Source organism: Nomascus leucogenys, chromosome 7b (genome assembly GCF_006542625.1).
Source record: "Nomascus leucogenys isolate Asia chromosome 7b, Asia_NLE_v1, whole genome shotgun sequence".
NCBI lineage: Eukaryota > Metazoa > Chordata > Mammalia > Primates > Hylobatidae > Nomascus > Nomascus leucogenys.
This window is the reverse complement of record NC_044387.1, coordinates 17,015,238-17,032,539: the sequence shown is the minus strand read 5'-3', so window position 1 is coordinate 17,032,539 and position 17,302 is coordinate 17,015,238. Positions and strand designations below refer to the sequence as shown.

At 45.6% G+C, this 17,302-nt stretch overlaps 1 pseudogene across 1 annotated transcript in view; it reads right to left on the bottom strand.

The window, feature by feature from the left end:
• Positions 1–208: 208 nt before the first annotated feature.
• Positions 209–17,302, bottom strand: part of LOC100591873 — a 31,076-nt pseudogene continuing 13,982 nt past the window's right edge. Inside the window, exons 3-4 of the transcript XR_121706.4 lie at positions 13,034–17,187; positions 209–2,980 (exon numbers count right to left, since the gene is read on the bottom strand). The product of XR_121706.4 is annotated as a cleavage and polyadenylation specificity factor subunit 1 pseudogene (transcript). The remainder of the gene's footprint in view (positions 2,981–13,033; positions 17,188–17,302) is intronic.

Below are 17,302 nucleotides of genomic sequence, written 5' to 3'. Positions count from 1 at the left end.
AAAAGAAAAGAAAAATAAAAAAAAGAAAATAAGATTTATATTAAAGGCTTAAATAGAAAAATAAAAATTCAGCAAGAAATTCTGAAGGGTTATATCAACACTCTGAACAAAGGGACAGGTTCCTAACCAAGATGAGATACCCAGAAGCTATAGAAGAAATGATAAACATTTGGTAATGCAAAAATTAATTTTTGTATGACAAAAGATGGTATAAAGTCAATATTTAATTGGGATTTGGAACACAGAGCCACTCGTAAGGCTGAAATTTAATATCCAGAGAACATGCACAAATTGACAGGGAGTATTGGAATAAACAACCCAATAGAAAAAGAAAAAGAAAAACCAAGAGGCAAGTCACAGAAGGAAGCCAAATGTCACCCAACATAAGAAAAGACCTTCAGACTTACTGGGATGGCAGAGGGGAGCCAGTTGAAATAGTGAGATAACACTTTACGCCTATCAGACTGGCAAAAAATAAATCTACAATCTATTGTTGGCAGCTATGTAAGAAAAGGGTACTCTTATACACTGCTGCTAGAAATGAGAATTATAACTGCTGTTGAAAGCAATCTGAAAGTATCTATTAAAATTAAAAATGCACATACCCTTTGAACCCAGCATGAGTAAAATGGAATTCCATGGTAGAACAGAAACAAAATGATGCTTATTAACAGACAAAGACTTAGAGGTGTGCTACAGGGGAAAAATGCATATACACACATATATCATATATACACATATATATCATATATACACACACACACATCTACTTTTATTATAAAATTTATTAACACTAAAAGATTTGTGGCACAAAGTTTACAAATAATAATAAAATATGACACTGTTTTATAAAATGTATACATTCAACTGATTCTCACAGAATGCTTTTTTGATTTTTGCCAAAGTCTTGTATCTGCAGCCAATTGATAGTTGCAACCAATACACAAATATAACATAATGTTACCCATAGACAGCTCAGTCAACCTGGAAGAAAACCCTCCTGGGGGTTGTCACTGAGGGTTTCACTGGGTCCCCACCCCAGGGAAGTGAAGACTTCATGGCCACATGATCAAGGGCTTGGATCATTGTGGTCTTTTGTGTTTCCAAAGACAATTACCACATATTTCCCTTACCACATGCACTGTTGTGATATTATCTTGCCACGTCCATCGAAAGGTAAATGTTGTATCTCCTCCCTGTGAATCTGAGCTGACCCTGTCATCACTGTGATCAATAGAATATGGTGGAAATGACGCAGCTCCAGCCTTTGCCTCTTGGAGTGCTTCTTCTTAGAACTCAGTCACCACGCTGTGAGGAAGCCCAAGTAGCCACGTGGAGAGGTCAACATAGAGGAGAGTTCAGGTCCCCTCCTGATAGGCCCAGCTGAGCTCCCAGCTTGAAGCCAGCATCAACCCCCAGCCATGTGAGGGAGGTCATGTTGAACCCTGCAGCCATCCCAGTATCCCAACACCATGTGAAGCAGAAACACCACATGTGCAACCCACAGGCTTGTCATAATAAATGGTTGTTGGCAATTCGAACTGCTAAGTTTTAGGGTGATTTGTTATACGGCAATAGATAACCTGAACAACTGTCCAAATGAGGACTTGGTTTAAAAATGTATTTTAATGATATGAACAAATACATACACATATTATGCTTAAATGCCAAAATGTGTTACCATCTGTATAGTTTGCTTTCCTGGCAGTCTTTTTGGTTCTGTTTTCCTATTTTGCTTGGCTTCCTTTTCTCCCTCCCACACATCACATCCTATGCCCCCAAATCAAGTTGATTCTGGATACTTATGCAATTATTTATTAATGTGTACAGACACATATAGAGAGGGTTTTATTGAGGGGGAGATCACTGTGTTATAAAAATGACTCTGTGTTTCTATATTTTGCTTTCTTATTTGACAATTCTTTGTAAAAATTCCTCCAAGTCTGCTATAGAGCTCCAATTTGTCCTTTTAAATAGTTGCATAAAATTCCACAGCATGGCCATTCCATATTAATCAACCATTCTCAGGGGTGTGCTGGAGCCAGCATATACTGGGTGGTGAAAGTCTACTGTTAATTTTTAGGTATTTTGTGAGTCAGCTGTTAAATGCGGCCAATAAAAAAAATTCAATTACACGAACTTCCAATTAAGTACATTTTATTAAAAACAAAGGTAATGCATACTCAGAGTAATCATGTCCTAATTATCTTACCTCATTTTACTATTATTGATGCTCCTGGGGTGACTTACATTTATTACAAAATACTACATAATGGTGTGCTTCTGTGCATCTCTCTCCAAGACTGTGTTCAGGGGCGTCATATAGGTAGTTTAAAATTGGCCTTGGTGGAACTATATATACCATGGGAATTGGCAAACAATGCACATCAGGGCCTGACTGATTGTTTTGTTGATTGTCTAGACTTAAGCAAGTGATGGAGAAAATGTTAATGATGCAAATTCAACTTTAAAATGTGTCACGTCTGTAGCTATTGCATTATGGAGCAGGGACAGGTGAGGAGTTTGAATTAAATAAGTTGGTTGAGAGGGGTTGCATGGAGAAGGTAAGCACAGAGGTAAAGGAGGTGAGGGTGTGAGCCCAGCAAATATCTGAGGCAAGAGCATCTGAGCAGAAGGAACTGCAAGTGCAAAGGCCCTGGGGCAGGTGTGTGCCTAGCAGGTGGGAGGAATGGGAAGGACGGCAGTGTGCCTGGAGCCCAGTGAACAGGAGAAAGTGAAGGGGGTGTGGAATGCAGAAGGAGCAATAGGAGGGGATATTAGGGAAGGTGCAGGGAGCCAGTCAAATTATCTGGGGCTTTGCAGAATCCGGGAAGGACGCTGGCTTGCATTTCAGGTGAAAAGGAGGAGCCTCGGCAAGGTTTGAGCAGAGGAGCAGCATAATCTGGCTTACCGTGTAAAGGCTTCTTCTGACTGCAGTGCTGAGAACAGACTGCAGAGGCAAGGATGAAGGTGGCTTGCACTAGGATGGAAACGGGGCAGGGTGGAGAGAAGCCATCAGATCCTGGATGCACTGGGGCAATGGAATGACAATTTCCTGACAGATTGGATGTAGGGTGCAGGAGAAAAAGGAACCATGGATAAACACAGGCTCCTGGCCCAAGCCACGGGGAAGACAGGGCAGCCACCAACCCAGACAGGGAGGTGGGAGGAGATGAGGAGTTCAGTGTTGGGCGTGTTGGATGTGAGCAGAGGTGTCTTTGACACCCACGTTGAAAACCTAGTTGGAGGTCAGGAGTCAGGACAAAGGTCCAGGCTGGAGGCGTACATGGGAGTCATTGGCATCGGAGGGCATTTAAAACCCCGAGGCGGGATGAGATCAGTAAGGGAATGAGAGGGTAATAAAACAAGGCACAGGAAGGACTGAGCTCCAAAATGCGCCAACACGTTCAAGATCAAGTTCACAAAAAAGAGCCAGCAAGGGAGTGAGGAGGAACTACCAGAGAGGTGGGAGCGAGGCTGAGAGCAGCAGAGTCCTGGCAGCCAGGTGAGAGGGCAGCAAGGAGGAGAGAGAGACCAGCCGGCAGAGTCAGACTCAGAGGGTGGCTCAGACAGCCAACGTCTGCCAGCCGGCCCTGGGTTTTGGGTTGGGGGTCACTGCTGACTTCATTAAGCCTCAAGGAATCCATGGGGTCACGAGTGTGCTGGAGGGGGGTGTTCAAGAAAGATGGAGAGGAGTTTCGCTCCTTCAAAGAACTTTGCTATCCAGAGGGGGAAAGAAACACGGAAGTGGCCGGGTGCCGTGGCTCACACCTGTAATCCCAGCACTTTGGGAGGCTGAGGCGGGCAGATCATCTGAGGTCAGGAGTTTGAGACCAGCCTTGACAACATGGTGAAACCCCGTCTCTACTAAAAATACAAAAATAGCCGGGTGTGGTGGCACATGACTGTAATTCTAGCTACTCGGGAGGCTGAGGCAGGAGAATCGCTTGAACTCAGGAGGCAGAGGCTGCAGTGAGCTGAGATCGCACCACTGTGCTCCAGCCTGGGCTACAGAGTGAGACTCCATTAAAAAAACAAACAAACATGAAAGTGGAGGGCAGGAGTAGAGATCAAGACTGTTTTTGAAGATGGAGGAACAATCAGGGTACAGTGGCTCTCACCTGTAATCCTAGCACATTGGGAGGCTGAGGCGGGAAGGATTGCTTGAGACCAGGAGTTTGAGACCAATCTGGGCAACATAATGAGACCCCTGCTTCTACAAAAATTGTAAAAATTAGCCTGGTGTGGTGTTACATGCCTGTAGTCCCAGGAATTCCAGGCAGCAGTGAGCTGTGATTGGACCACTGCACCTCCAGCCTGGGCAACAAAGTGAGACCCCATTTCAAAAAATAATAAAGATGGAGAAACAGCGGGTGCATGAATGCTGATGCTAGGAGTGGAGCACCTGTGGCAGGGCACAAAACAGATGGACTGCTCCCTAGTGAAGCCCGGGCTTTGATGGGGCCCCTTCCAGTCAGTGGCACACGCTTTAGCTCTTCCCCACCCCTGCACGCCCATCCCCAGAGGAGAGCGAGCCCTGTGCCTCGCTCAGATGCAGCCCCGTTGGGAGCAGCACATGCTGTTTTAAAAGAACATTCCAACTGCAGCTGGATGTCCCACCTTCCCATGATTCACCCCAGAAAATAACTGAGCGGCTGGCAAATATTCCAGCCAAACCCCCAATGCGGGAGGCAGCAAGATGTGACATGAACGAGGAGCGTGCAGGATGAGCCCGAGAGGCAGGGACAGACGGGCTCTTGTTAGAAATGTCTATTTGTGGCTCCCCAGTCTAATTTCTGAATATGCTAATGAATAAATATTGGTCTTTCCTTCCACAGCCTTTTCTCTCTGGGTGGCTCAGCCAAATAGATGCTGCCACCATTTGTTTTCTAGAACTGTTGAGAGACTGGGGCCCAGAGAGAAGAAGGGCATCCCCCGGGTCTCAGGGCAAGATGGTAGCAGGGAAGGGGACACTGAATGGTCAGAGACCCTGGGAAGGATCTATGTTTGCCCTACGCTTGAACTCTACCTCCTGCGTTTGTCTCTCTAATGCACCCTCCAAGTGTCATCCGACTACTGCTTAAATACTACCAATGGCAGGGAGCTCACTACCACCAAGTCGTTAGTCGGTTCAGAACGTTAGAAAGTTCCTTCATTTGACAAACTTCTTTCTTGAATTCCTATAATGTGTTGAGCAGTTTTCTAGACGTGGGATGCTGTGAACTGGTCCTTCAGGGTCCCTGCCCTCAGCGGAGAAACAAACAGGAACCTACACACAGCATTACAGGGAGGAGAGGGAGGAGAGTCCAGCTCGTGCTTAGCAGTGCAGAGGACACAAGGCCACAGGAGAGGGTGAGGGGGCTTTTCGCATTAGTTGACTTTGAGCAGTGTCCACTAAGCTGAGAGCTGAGTGACAGGAAGGAGCTCTATGTGTGGGTCCAAGTGAGGGCAGCATTCTGGACAGAGGGACGGGATTGGGGAGGGAATTCCCAGAGGTGGGCAGGCACCCTTGACATTCTCACTGGGGAAGAGTCAGTCCCAGGATCAAAAACTGGAGGGCTAGGCACGGTGGCTCACGCCTATAATCCCAGCACTTTGGGAGGCCAAGGGGGGTGGATCACTTCGGGTCAGGAGTTCAAGACCAGCCTGGCCAATATGGGGAAACCCTGTCTCTACTAAAAACACAAAAGTTAGCCAGGCATGGTGACGCATGCCTGTAATCCCAGCTGCTCGGGAGGCTGAGGCATGAGAATTACTTGAACCTGGGAGGTGAAGGCTGCAGTGAGCAGAGATCGTGCCATTGCACTCCAGCCTGGGCAACACAGTGACACTATGTCTCAAAACAAACAAACAAACAACAACAACAAAAAAACTGGAGTAAGGCAATTGGGCACTTGGTCGCAGGGCACGGGCCACCTGTCTAGGTGTGCATCACCCTTGAGCAGCCCTTCCCCCAGGTCACCTCCCCACCTTCCCCACCCCCACCAACTCTAGGTCTTCTGGCCTTCCTGTCTGCTCTGAGTGGTGCTGGGAGGAGGGTCTGGGTGGGCTTGGGATCACAGAGGGCAGATATGTTAAGGAGGCTCTTGAGGTCACATGGCCTACTGCTATGGTTTGAATATTTACCCCCTTCAAAACTCATGTAACACTTAATTGCCAATTTGGCAGTGTTGAGAGGTGGAGCCTTTAGAGGTGATTGGATCATGAGGGTTCTGCCCTCACACCTGGCTAATTTTTGTATTTTTAGTAGAGACAGTGCTTCACCGTGTTGGCCAGGTTGGTCTTGAACTCCTGACCTCAGGTGATCCACCCACCTCAGCCTCCCAAAGTGCTGGGATTACAGGCATGAGCCACCACACCGGCCCTACACTAACATTTTTTTTTGTGTCTCTTGTACTGGCAGATGACCTGCTTTGTTTCATTTTAGCCTCTTCCTTGGTTGTGCCACGACTGAGTTCTCCAGCTCTCAGCGATTATTCAGCATACTTCTTTCATTGATGTCAACCTACCTACTGCTAAGCATAGGGTACAAACTTTTTAACAATTTAATTTTATAGCAGCAAGTTTTTTTGGTTGTTTTTTTGTTTTGTTTTGTTTTTGTTTTTGTTTTTGAGACGGAGTCTCGCTCTGTCGCCCAGGCTGGAGTGCAGTGGCGCAATCTCTGCTCACTGCAAGCTCCGCCTCCCGGGTTCACGCCATTCTCCTGCCTCAGCTACGGAGTAGCTGGGACTACAGGCACCCGCCACCACGCCCGGAGAATTTTTTGTATTTTTAGTGGAGACGGGGTTTCACCGTGTTAGCCAGGATGGTCTCCATCTCCTGACCTCGTGATCCACCCGCCTTGGCCTCCCAAAGTGCTGGGATTACAGGCATGAGCCACCGCCCCTGGCCTATAGCAGCAAGTTTTAAATGATATGTTGATATTTTCTCTATTAGTATTTAACTTCTAGAAATGAAAAATGTTTTCTAAATCTTAAGGGATAAATTATAAATATTTTCTTCTCTGTAAGAACTGTATCTGACTTGATCTGTAATCTTCTGTTTTCTTCCTTTTTTATCCATTTCATAGTATTGCTTACTGTCTTTCTCTTTTCTGAAGTTGCTAAAATATCATTTAACTATAATGTAGAAAATTCTGATTGATTATGGAGGAATTTTAAGTCTCGAGGACTTTTATTTTTTGTTGCATTCCTTGAATTCACTTTAAATTATGCTTTGGTCCATTCTTCTTTGAATATAGTATTTTTAAAAATCTTACACATGTCACAGTTCAAATATTGATTTGATTTAGAGAACCTTCAGAATATTTTCCCAAAACTTAAAGATCTATTTTTATTTAAGATTGAAATTTTCTCACCAAAACAAAACAAAAAAATCAGCAGCTTGACTTGGGGTGAATCCTGAAGCATTTTCTGGAACTCAGTAAAGACAGGGATATATTCTATTAACTTCGAATAATTCTTTTCTTGCTTTTGAATTTTGTCCTTGCTTAAATCTTTATGAGGGTAAGAAATGTGCATATTATAACAAACAATGACTAGAAAAACAAAGTGAATAAACACCACTCATAAACAGTTTGAATTGTGGCCCAAAAACAGAATCCTGGTCGAAGTTAGACTAAACCTAGGGATTCACCATTATGCTATGAGATTATTCACAGTTCAAATGATTTTGTGAAACCATTTGGGGTCTAAGGCTCAGGTTCTCCCTTTTGGAAACTTGGTTGTCATAGTTCAAAATCAGAGAGATGTTCTCAAAGTCTTTTCACAGTAGACCCTAACATGCTAAGTGACCTAGACCCAGGGAGTTCTTGTAGTCCATATAAGAGATGATCCAGTGGGGCCCTAAACCTCTTTTCTTCACCAAAGCTGTCTGTCTGCTTTCGTTCCCCTTCCCCCTGCCTAACCAGCTGTGGGCCACAGCTCTGAAGATGTGATATGAATGTCATGGAATTTTTTACGAGTTGCCTAATTCGATTTTAAGACAGACTTTCTTTGAGATTTAGACCTTTGAAATAGAACTTTAAAATAAAACTGGAAATCAGGCTGGGCACGGTGGCCCACGCCTGTAATCTCAGCACTTTGGGAGGCCGAGGCGGGCAGATCCCGAGGTCAGGAGATTGAGACCATCTTGGCTAACACGATGAAACGCCATCTCTACTCAAAAATACAAAAAATTAGCCAGGCATGGTGGCGGGCGCCTGTGGTCCCAGCTACTCAGGAAGCTGAGGCAGGAGAATGGCGTGAACCTGAGAAGCGGAGGTTGTAGTGAGCCGAGATGGCGCCACTGCACTGCAGCCTGGGCAACAGAGAGAGACTCCGTTTCAAAAAAAATAAATAAGTAAATAAATAAAACCGGAAATCTATGAGCATCTGTTATTCAAGAGTGATGAACATCATGAGAGCTTAAAATCCTTCACAGTTGGCTGGGCGCGGTGGCTCACGCTTGTAATCCCAGCACTTTGGGAGGCCGAGGCAGGCGGATCAAGAGGTCAGGAGATCGAGACCACGGTGAAACCCCGTCTCTACTAAAAATACAAAAAAAAATTAGCCGGGCGTGATGGCGGGCACCTGTAGTCCCAGCTACTCGGAGAGGCTGAGGCAGGAAAATGGCGTGAACCCGGGAAGCAGAGCTTGCAGTGAGCCGAGATTGCGCCACTGCACTCCAGCCTGGGCGACAGAGCGAGACTCTGTCTCAAAAAAAAAAAAAAAAAAAAAAAAAAAAAAAAAAAAAAAAAAAAAAATCCTTCACAGTTTTCCCCCTTTATTAGTGAAATTTCAGGATAAATAATTTTGTTATATTAGAATCTATGAATTAGATTATGCACAAGCTTTTAATCTATATAAGAAAGCAGAAGTTAAAATAATTTCTATTCTAACCTATCATTTCCGGGAGACTCATGAGTTTTATTAAGAGATCACACCCAGAGGTTGACTTAAGGAAATAAATGTTTGAAAGTGTCCAGAAATATGTACTAACTTCCGTACAGTTTCTTTTTCTTTTTTTTTTTTTTTTGAGACGGAGTCTCGCTCTGTCACCCAGGCTGGAGTGCAGTGGCGCGATCTTGGCTCACTGCAAGCTCCGCCTCCCGGGTTCACGCCATTCTGCCTCAGCCTCTCCGAGTAGCTGGGACTACAGGCACCCGCCACCACGCCCAGCTAATTTTTTTGTATTTTTAGTAGAGACGGGTTTTCACCGTGGTCTCGATCTCCTGACCTCGTGATCCGCCCGCCTCGGCCTCCCAAAGTGCTAGGATTACAAGCCCCGTGAGCCACCGCGCCCGGCCCGTACAGTTTCTTAATAGGCCCTTCTCTTCAAATTGAACCTTCAAATTCTAAAGCAATAAACAGATTTAAAGGGATGTGTAGTTGATTAAAAAATATAAACATATAAAAATAGATCTGATTTGTTGGGTTAGAAAAGGAGAGAAGGAGAAGGATAACTGAAGTTTCATTTTGAATGAAAAAACTATTTCATAATGTAGTGTGAGTTAATCATGTAACTTACATTGGGAATAAGTATTTTAAATCATCAATTTGACAGTCATAAGAGATGCCAAAACAAATTATAATAAGCATAATTGTAACTTAAGAAAACCCATAAAGTGAAAATTTATATCTAAAATCAGAATACAAATGGACTATATGACCTTATTAATGAATTCACTAAGAGATAACATTATTCCACATCAAAAAGTATGTCTAGCTTTGCCAAAAAAATTAAAAGGAATATCTTGAAAGAGCACAGTTCAGTCATTTCAATCAGTACGTTTTCTCAGTGCCAGATCAGTTTTGCAAAACATAGTCCACCTGTTATGATTCAGCTTCACCATTTTGGATGACCTGGAGGGTTGTCTGTGTAAATTAGTGAATATTCAGAATTATGGAATATTTAAAAGAAATGTAGTCATAATATAGAAATATAGCAATAGTAATCCTAAATTCTTACGATGCACCCTTGATTTAATGAATAAAGAAGATTCATTTTTAATCAGCACCTAATTATTTTTATGCAAATGGAGCTATTGCAATACTTGAAAATAGTTTGTTCTCTTGGTTAAAGTTGGTTAAATGTTTCCCTTTGAAATTTTCTTTGCATTGTCCCTTTGCTTAGCAAACTACAATACAAAGCTAAATGCCTTGTCAGCCGTATTCAATTTGCACAGAGACCAAACCAGCAGATACTAATGTAGTAAGTTTTCCTTATGTTCTCCCTGAGCCTGTGATGACATTCATTGATAGTTCAGTTTATTAATGCAGCCATACAGACTTCATACAAAATATTGATTGTCTTAAGAGATAAAGTCCCATAGGAAGATTATCTGATTTATTCATCGACATTTTATAAAAGAAAGTGATCATAATGTATGGCTTTTGAAAGGAAATAAATCTGTAACACTATTTGTAGAACTATGACATTGATGTTTTTATATATTAGGAAACAGTAACTTGATATATAACTGCAAATCTTTAAAAAAATTGTGGCGAAGGATATGAACAGACACTTCTCAAAAGAAGACATTTATGCAGCCAAAAGACACATGAAAAAATGCTCATCATCACTGGCCATCAGAGAAATGCAAATCAAAACCACAATGAGATACCATCTCACACCAGTTAGAATGGTGATCATTAAAAGGTCAGGAAACAACAGGTGCTGGAGAGGATGTGGAGAAATAGGAACACTTTTACACTGTTGGTGGGACTATAAACTAGTTCAACCATTGTGGAAGTCAGTGTGGCCATTCCCCAGGGATCTAGAACTAGAAAAACCACTTGACCCAGCAATCCCATTACTGGGTATATACCCAAAGGATTATAAATCATGCTGCTATAAAGACACATGCATACGTATGTTTATTGCAGCAATATTCACAATAGCAAAGACTTGGAACCAACCCAAATGTCCATCCATGATAGACTAGATTAAGAAAATGTGGCACATATACACCATGGAATACTGTGCAGCCATAAAAAATGATGAGTTCATGTCCTTTGCAGGGACATGGATGAAGCTGGAAACCATCATTCTCAGCAAACTATTCCAAGGACAAAAAACCAAACACTGCATGTTCTCACTCATAGGTGGGAATTGAACAATGAGAACACATGGACACAGGAAGGGGAACATCACACACCGGGGCCTGTCGTGGGGTGGAGGGAGGGATAGCATTAGGAGATATACCTAATGTTAAATGACGAGTTAATGGGTGCAGCACACCAACATGGCACATGTATACATATGTAACTAACCTGCACGTTGTGCACATGTACCCTAAAACTTAAAGTATAATAAAAAAAAAAAAGTAAAAAAAATTGTGGTCCCCTTTTGTTCAGAGTATGCACCTTGATTCAATTAATCAACAGTTGATTTTTCTTTCCTATCTCCAGTGTCCATAGAACTTTTCAGACACAGAGAGAGCCATTAGTGTACTACTGGTGTACAATAGAGTTATAAGCTGCTATAAAATAAGAACTGTATTTTACAGTGTTAGACAATTATAAAATCAAACAAGTGAGTTAATGAAGTTGTGAATTGTATTATATGAAGACTGACTAGAGAAAGAGCTTGAATAGGGAAGCTGAGCTATCAAGCACTCATGTGGAAGTTGAACTGAACTTTAAAGAAAGGCCAGGATACAAGCATTCTAAATCTTTGTTTTTCAATTTTAAGAAAATCATTGGAAAAATAGTGTCACCACATTATGGAAAGTAGGGATAAGCTATACAATCATGTATTTACTCTTGTTAATGTTCTGGTATATTTCTTTCTGGTGTTACCTCTGAATTGGTCTTTTTAACATAAATTTAATTGCAGCACATGTTCTATTTTGGAGCTTTTTTTCTAATTACAATTATTTCAGAAGCATTTCCTAGGTGGCTCATAGGCTTCCTGGCCACTGTTTTAAAAGATATTTAATATTTCATGATATGGATTTTTTTCAACTTTTTATTATCACAAATAATATTTTGAGCTGTTTTTATGCATCAGCTTTTTCATACTTGAGATTGTTTCCTTTGTCCACTTCTCAGTATAGTGTAAGTGGGTCATGAACTTTCTTTCTTTAACTTATAATTATCTTAAGAACAGTGCCAATTTATAATATCTACAACAAACTATGAGGGGTACTATTTCATCATATCTGTAACAGTATTTGCTATTTCCATTTTTAAATAATATCAAATGTTGGCCGGGCGCGGTGGCTTATGCCTGTAATCCTAGCACTTTAGGAGGCTGAGGCGGGAGTAGCACCAGGTCAAGAGATCAAGACCATCCTGGCTAACACAGTGAAACCTCGTCTCTACTAAAATACAAAAAAAATTAGCTGGGCTTGTTGGCGGGTGCCTGTAGTCCCGGCTACTCGGGAGGCTGAGGCGGGAGAATGGTGTGAACCCAGGAGGTGGAGCTTGCAGCGAGCCGAGATCGTGCCACTGCACTCCAGCCTGGGTGACAGAGTGAGACTCCATCTCAAAAAAAAAAAAAAAAAAAAAAAAAAAGAATATCAAAGGTTAACATGCCAAAAGTGGCACTGCTTTGTACAGTTTTCTGTAGTTGTTTTACTCATGATATTTTCTCATGCATGTAGTATCTGTTTATATCCCTGGGCCTTCTACCAAGTGACTTGTGTATGTTTTATGAAATCTAAATCCTTCCTTCTGCCAAGTCTGCAGTGTTGTAATTTTATAATCTGTAATAGCATTTAAAGCATCTGGAGTTTGTTTGTTTGTTTTTGTTTGGTGTTTTTTTTTTTTTTTTTTTTTTTTTTTTTGCTTTCTCTTGTTTAGGAAATAGTGCCGTATGCTGTAGAGTTAGGTAGTTGAAAGAATCAAAAAGGAAATAAGGTTTGGTTTGGTTTTCTAACTTCTGATTAAATAACTCACTCAGCAAATACTTGTGAGCTGTGCCAGCAGTGGTGATGAGACAGACACAGACTTGGTTTTCAAAGATTTTATAAAGTAATAATGCATACAAGTAAACATGTGATTAAGACTATACTATGAGCATTTAGGAATGGTAAAAGTGGAACACTTACCCCAAACAAAGCAGAAACTATTGAGAAAAGGCTTCTATCACTGCGTTTCCTCATGAGCATTTCTTCTTTGTTTTTATGTCCATTTTACACTCCAGCCTGTAGGTGTACCACATATTTAATCATTCCTCTGTGGACATGGAGGCTGTTTTCTGTTTCCCCCTTCTGTAAACAACATTACAACAGATGTCTCTGTAATGGAAATTGTAGCACATGTCTGTATTATCTTCTCAGGGTCAGTTTTCAGAAATGGCATTATTGCATTATAGTATGTGAATATTTTTGAGATTCTTGATACATAGTATCAGATGGTCTTCCAGAAAGTGTATATTCCTTGTGTTTTGTACTAAAATGGGGGTGGGAAGTAGTGCAGTGCAGTGCAGTGGTGGCAGCGGCATCCATGGAGCTAGAAGTGAGCGGTGACGCCATCTGTCTCCAGCAAGTCATCCAGGATGATGTCAGACATGGTGCCGATCTTCTTGGCCAGCTTGCTGCTCCATGGTGCTCAGGTACACGTAGCGGCTGAGCAGCTCCCTGTCCAGCTTGCAGCACAGCATTCTGGAGGGTACGGAGGTCCACATGCAGCATCCGGAAGGTGCGGAGGTTGAGGCCTGCATGGTGCGGCAGCATAGTGGTCAGCACGTTCAGCAGCATCAGCAGCCTCCAGCAGGTTTTCTCCTGCATGGGCAGCAGCAGCCTGATGCCACCATCCAGGGTGGCGAACCACGTGATGTGCTTATTCTCCCACGACTGACTTTTTGCTGAGCCCCTCGGTGGCTCTCCGACACAGGGTCCTTTAGAATGTGTTCACGTGGGCACCCACATGGAAGTCCGCCCACCGCAGCAGGCACATGCCCCCAAAACTCTCCTTGGCTTCAGGCAGGTGCATGTACACCATGAGGCTGCGGTTGTGGTCAAACACCAGAAAACCCAGCTGGGTGTTGTCCACCATGAAGTCCATGCTGTACACCTCCAGCGTCTTGGCAGGAGGCTCAGCGTCTTGCTCTCCTCCTGGGAACAGCAGCCAGATGCTCTTCATGAGGTCAGCTGCCAGGATGAAGTTCTTGATGCTGGTCATCTGGTGGATGTAGAGCTGCCTATCGATGAAGGCCATGCCCATCAGCTCGCTGGCCCGCAGGCTCCACAGGAAAATCTTCTGGCTGATGGCCAACACCACGTGGCCTTGCAGTGCACAGGGCAGTCACAGGCCCCTTCTGCTCCTTCTCGTAAAGGACTTTGAACTTGTTCTTGGTCAAGGGCTGGCCGGGCTCGGGCACCACCTCAATCACATCCATGATCAAGATCCGCCCTCAGCACGTGACCTCCTCCTCCTCCTCCTGCATGAGGCAGGTCCCGGCGGCCACGTAGCCTTTGAGGCCCGACCTGGTCTCCTCGCTGCAGCGACACTGTGTTCGTGCTGGTCACATGCTCCCACTTCTGCAGCTCAATCCTGGCATTGGGAATAGCCTCCCAGCAGACTAGGGAGACGAACTGAATGGAGAAGGCCGCCTCCTGGGGGTGGATGCACCGCTCATCTCTCTCGATGGTCTCAAATGCCTTCTCCTCGCCAGTCATGTGTGTGATGCACGTGCACAGTGCGTTGGTGCTGGTGGCCACAGCATATATCTTGGACTCCACGTGGTAAGGCACACAGTGGACCGTGCAGCACAGCGGGATCTTCCTGACAGGCCATGGGGAATCATAGGACAGGTAGGCAGGAAGGACGCTGATCCTCAGCTTGCCCTGTCTGTTGAAGTACAGGAAGCCGCGGAACAGTTGACATTGTGGAATAGAGTGAAAGAGTCGACAGGGCCATTGATGCCCACGGGGTGCAGCCGCAGCACCCCTCGGTCGGTCGCCAGCAGCCAGTGAGGTGAGGGGCCGCAGATGACACTCCTGAGTAGCCAAAAATGTCCTCGAAGTAGTGGAAGCACTCCACACGGCCCCAGGCCCGGCCCTCTCCTCTGTGCAGCCACCTTCTTTCTTCTTGAATGGCTTCGGCTTCTTCTCACAGAAGCTGGTGCTGTGAAGGACCTTCTTAAAGTGGACTTTGAGATTGCCCTGGCCGAGCTGAGTCATGGGGGAAGGCCTTGTAGATAAGCAGCTTTTGGTCCACATGCACCAGCAGGTAAGGCGTGCTCTGGCGGCTGCCCAGCACAACCAGCAGCACCTCCTTGACGAAAGAGGCAGCTCCTCCTGGCACATGGCCTCCTCCCTGCGGGCCTCGCCCTGTGTGGTGGGCTCTCCAAAGGAGCTGTCCACAAGGACCCGCTGCCCCACAGGGAAGTTCTTCATCAAGAACACCAGCCGCCAGTCGGGGAGCTGGCAGGTCGCCATGGTGCCGTTCTCCTGCAACAGCAGGCACCGGTGGATGGGCTCTGTCTGGAAGGGTACAGAGTCCCAGTCAGCAGGGGCTGGCTGCTTCTTCGGGCCTCCTCCTTGCTGGGACTGAAGAGGGAGCCCAAATCCCCACACAGCATCTCCTCATCACCCACTGTGGGGCTAGTCTCTGAGCCCAGGCTCTCAGCCCCCAAGCCACTGCAGCCCCCTAGCTCATCGTGAGCCCTGCTCAGGCAGCTCTCAGTGGTGAACATGCCACTGAGGTCTCGGTACAGGCACAGTGTGATCGATCACCTTGGGCTGATGGTGCAGGGGAGGGTTGTGCAGCGCCAGGTGGCGCTGGTAGCCACTGTAGGAGTGTGCTCTTCAGCAGGAACATGGTGACGTGGCCATCGGCGCTCATGATGACCACATAGGGGTTGCCTACAGTGCACTGCATATTGCGGGTGACCAGGTCCACAGGGATGAAGTACAGCTGATTCACTCCTTCCAGCAGGTGGATGCCCAGCAGCGACACTTGGACAATGTAGTGGTTGTCCCCGATGTTTTTGCTGAAGACCGTGGGGCCTTGCGTGGCAAAGCCACTGGTGTCCAGCTCCATGATCTCCTGCCCCATCTGCAGGAATAAGTCTTCCTGGCTCAGAATCAGGAATCACCGTCTGTAGTGGTCACTGTCCACTTCGGGGGTGCTGGGTTCCTGCTCTGTGCCCTCCCCCGTGGGATTCTCTTTCTCCTCGTTAGGCACCAGGGCAATGACTGTCCACATATCATAGCAGCCGGGAAGCTCAAAGGTTGTCACCACCTGGGACTGGATGCTCTTCTGCAGCACTGACAGAGCCCCATTCTTCCCATGGCCGGAGCAGTCCACAATCTCCAGGTCCGGCTCAGGGTTGTTCTGAAACTCTTCAGAGAGGAAGGCAGGCTCACCCATGGCAGCATTGGTGCAGGGTCCAATGTTAAGGATGCTGTCACACACCTCAAAGGTAGGTGGCCAGCTGTGTGCCCGACTGGGCGTCGCTGCCGTACACTTCAATCTCGTCCATGTCGTCCTGTGACACGGACTTGTCCCTGGCTGACCAGCTGGCCATGTGTCCACTCGCTTCTTCTGTGAGGGAGGCTCTTCCTTGTCAGCAGCCTCACAGACAGCACTGGCCAGGGGCTCCTGAAGCTTCTCTGTGTACTTGAGGAGGAGAGAGTTGCCCAGGCAAGAACTCAGGAACAGGTACCCAGGCTCCATGGTGACCATGCTGGTGGTGAAGACGCTGGTGGCTGCCTTGTCAAAAGTGGAACACTTGGACGCTATGCATGCCATCAGTGATGAGGGTCAGCACGTAAATCCCGCCACCCTTGAGGGAGATGACCATCTTGTCATAGGAGATGAAGGTGGCCTGGGCACAGTCCAGGGTGATTCACACACCCACCTGGGTGCACAGCAGGAAAGCTGTGGTGCCTGTGGTAGGCTGCTGAGAGCCAAACCGTACGGGGGAATGCTCTGGTTCAGGTATAACAGCGAGCTGACGACAAAGACCACCACCCCACCCATGGGCTTGGGCATGGCCAGAGCCTGGGTGCAGCCAAAGGGTAGCTGGTGAGAGATCAGATGACGGGGTGCACCTTCTGCGTGATGTTAGCAAGATGGCCACGATGGAGCACGTGTCCTGCCACACAGCCACATGCCCAGGCCAGGTCTGGTGGGGCTCGAACAGGATGGGCTTGTAGTAGCCATGCAGGAACTGCAGGTTGATGATGTTGAGCAGCTTCTCATCTAGGGCCTGCACATTGCTGATGTAGCTTCTATGGGACAGGCCAGCCCAGTCCTATAGAATCAAAATACGTATTTTAAAAAGATCTCCAGGTAATTTAATATAAACAAGCTTGAGAAGTTATGTTTCAGGTCAGTGCTACACCCAAAGAAATATGAGAGCCACATGT